This window comes from Tupaia chinensis, unplaced genomic scaffold (assembly GCF_000334495.1).
Source record: "Tupaia chinensis unplaced genomic scaffold, TupChi_1.0 Scaffold000298_1, whole genome shotgun sequence".
Lineage (NCBI taxonomy): Eukaryota > Metazoa > Chordata > Mammalia > Scandentia > Tupaiidae > Tupaia > Tupaia belangeri.
The window spans coordinates 3,588,992-3,592,973 of record NW_006159787.1 but is presented as its reverse complement, the minus strand read 5'-3'; positions in this window follow the sequence as shown (position 1 = coordinate 3,592,973).

Here is a 3,982-nt window from a genome sequence, read left to right as displayed (position 1 = left end):
AAGAGATACAGGGTCAGCCATCTTCCTTTTCTAACAACCCACTCTTTCTTCTTGTGAAAGTGTGAACTTATTTTACATTATGCTATAGCACTAATCCATTCATAAAAGTGATGCCTCCATGATGTAAACTGCCTATCGGGCCACCTCTTAAAAGTTCATTACTTCCCAACACAATTCGTTGGAGACTTAGAGACTAAGTTCCAAAAGGTGAGCCTTTGGACAAATCAATAACCAAACCATAGCAGGACTCAGATATATCTTTTGGAGTTACCACATAAAATTCAACAAAATCACTGGACATGAAGATATATGTAAGAAAAAACATGCATGCATTAATATAAACATGTAACCACATTCATTATATATATTACACATGTTTTCAAGTCTTTTAAGGGAAAGTTAAAAAATACAATGCCTATTTTATTTTATTTTACAAGAGTTAAAATGCTAATCTAATTTGAAAAATACTACCTTTACACCTATATATGATATGTGTATCAATTAAAAATTGAGCTGGAAATTTGAATCAGAATAAATTTAGCATATGCATTTCTTGTCAGATACATTTAATTATCAAATGTAGTTACCAACCACACAAAATTTTGTTGCTATCCAGATATATTTATTTGTTGTCAGCTTTTTAGAAGTGAGCATAATTTCAATTTAAGTTTATGTGAATTTGATATGTTTTGAGCAGCCTATCCACAATGGGCTCAAATCTATGTCAAATTTTACTATTAAAAAAAAACTCGCAACACTGAAAACAATCCTGATGTGTAAATTGAAGTCAGTATACAACCAAGGATTTTCATTTTTGTTTTCAATTATTTTACTTAATTATAATTCTCTAGTGTGCAGAAAACTTTAAGACAACCATTACTATTTACTTTATTCTCATTTTCTTCTCCCTCTTCTTACACCCACCTCTCACTCAATATTAGAACCCTCTGTGTCATCTGTTTTTAAATTCTTATTTGGTTCAATTGCTGAGGGGAGAAAATAGGTCTGCAGCACACTCCTTGCCAAGCTCTGGGAGTATAGCTTTCTCATTTTAAATGCACAAAGTGTAGTCCTTTGGGCCCCAGGAGGCTTGGGCTGCTCTACCTTGCTGCTGTAATGAGAATATACTGACACATTTTCATTATTAGATCAAAGGAGAAGGACATTACATGAAGTCACTTGCAAATGAAATATCAAAATTGGCTAGAGTATACACTTTCATTCTAATCAAATACCATTCTCTTTTTCCAAAATCAATAGAGGAAACCAAAGAAAGGAGACACACGGTCTGAAATTAATACAGCTGGTGAAATCAGACTTAAAGCAGGTCCATTTATTCACAGTTGACTTGAATAACTGAAACATGGATTTTATAATTAGAATGTCTTGGAAAAGCAACTTAATTTATAGGCAGAATACAAAAAAGTAAGATGCAGGCCTTATTAGTTTTAACATTGAGTTGCACTACACTCTTGATTTGGTAACTCAAGGTGAAATGGGCAAAACAGATTATTTCAAATAAACATTTTCTTCTAAAAGATAAGAACATATTTTTCAATTGCAGATGCATTTAATCTAATCATTTTAAGATGTTGCTTTATCTTTAGTGAGCCTTGCCAAAGACAACTAAATTAGCATTTGTTACTATTGCCATTGGTTCCTGACCATTGTTACTAGCCACAACAAATGTACAATTTTTTTTGTTAGAGAAGTGAGATATGTTTTCTTATAATGTTCGGTGTTGATAAGAGCATATCAGTTGTATTAAATTTATATGTCAAATTGTCAATGCCTTTAGGACATGTTCTCTCAAAAATCTACTTACATTGTAGCAAATTGAGAAGCCTATAATTTGCACAAGTAGCATTTTTTTCCCTATATGCAAAATATGATCTTTCATGTGAATACTTGAATTTGTAGAAAAATAATGTATGACATGTGTGTAAGAATATACTTACCCATTTACTTTCTTGGCAGTACATTTTTTATAGATATATATATCTAAATATGTATTATATATGTGCCATAATATCTAGGCATAATTATGCATATGAACATAAATTATCAAGTTGCTAAGAATAGATATGTTTATGGTTGCAGTTTTTCCGTTGTTCACCTCAAACACTATAAATTTCCTCATAGAATATTTATCTCTTAAACCTGACTTAGAGTTACTAGCTTTTCCTACTCAAAGTCAATCAACAGAAAAATGTATTCAGCAGTTCTAGGCACTCTGCCATCTGTACGACTTTGCCAAGATATCACCATAGACTCAAGATTTGTACAAAATTGTATACACAAGCAAAATATGGCAACTACAGCTTTTTAAAAACACATATCAGCAGGTTTCATTTTAAAATTATAAGAGTTCTCATGTATGGCTGCTTCTCCCACCAACCACCGCAGTGCCTCCACACTGCTAAGGTTCTGTGCTCCAAAGGCTAGGAGCACTTGGGTGGACTAGTATAAATTTGTGGTCCAACTTAAAGTCCAGGTATGGTGGCATAGATGTATAATCACAGTAACTTGGGGAAACTGAGGCTGGAAACTCAAGAGCTGTAGGCGGGCCTCTGCAACATAGCAAGACCCTATCTAAAACAGAGTAAGACATGGTGGCATGTACCTGTAATTGCAACAGCAAGACTGAGAGAAGAGAATTGTGATAGAAAGATCTTGTCTTAAGAATTCTGGGGCTAGCAGGTGGTGTGGAGGTTAAGACACTGGATTCCATGTGGCTGTCTGTGTGGTTTGAGTTCTGGACCTGAAGGCTTGAAAATCACACTATGTGTGTGTGTGTGTGTGTGTGTGTGTGTGCATGTACAAACTCAAAAATCCCAAGGGAGAGGGATTACAGTATGGTCATTCTACCTGTAAGGTGATTTCTTACCTTCCCTCTTTTATGAACTCCTTCTCTCTGTCTCTGCCTGACAAGTGCATCCCACACTCGCTATAGCTAAATTAATTAATTAATTAACTAATTAATTAATTTAAAAAATGTAGATAAATGAAATAAAACCAAGCCTAGTGCAGTGATATAGGAGGTAGATCACAAGTGGATGGTGCTGGAGCAATGTGAGAAGGTTATACCTGTGGGTCCTGGGTTGACCTAGACATGGTGGGCATGGCTGTGTATACACCCATGATTCTGGTCAGCTAGAAGGCTGGGTAGGTTATGGCATGCTGAGACCATATCAGACTGCTTGACTCTCTCAGGAAATAAACTTTTAATAAAATAATATTTTTAACATATAGGTATTTTCATGTAAAAGCTCACAATACACTTCTATAATTTCAGAGAGGGCTATTAAGGTAAGCAGCAGTGTCAATAGTACATGATGAATTTTTCCAGTGAAAAAATTGTATTTTTAGTGGCAGGAAGATAGAGATCAAGTATTCCCCATCTTGTCCTGTATGTTTCCAGGCATTTTAACAAAGTTTGAATTATATCCAAAGTAGTGATTCTGAGCATTTACACTGAATAATATCCTACAATTTTTCATGGTTACTGTTTGACTTTGAAAGGATAACTGACCTGTGGATTATTTGTACTAAATGGGTAGTAGACATACAAGTTCCCTAAAGAAAATAATGAACAAATATTTTAAAAGAGAAAACAGGTCATGATCTAGCCTCATGGCATGGTCAGTATCACAGTGAACTGCAGAGCTGGAAGCCATATGGCTGATTGCAGGTTCAGATCCCAGGTCATCCTGAAACAGGCTGGGTTCCCAGTATCCTGATGAGCTGGAGGACCAGGGAAAGGGAGGATCAAGGTATGATTAGAGTCTGTCAAGGTGCTTCTCTCTTAGACACATGCACGCTTTATTATAGCTGTAGTAAATAAAAAATGTTCATAGTCTTTGCACATATTGTTGGAGGAAAAAAATAAATCTAAATTTATAAAAAATAAAACTGCTAGAAGATCTGGTAAAATATCAGTTAATTGTCTCCTCTGGAATTCTGTTTCTCATCAAAAGTTATT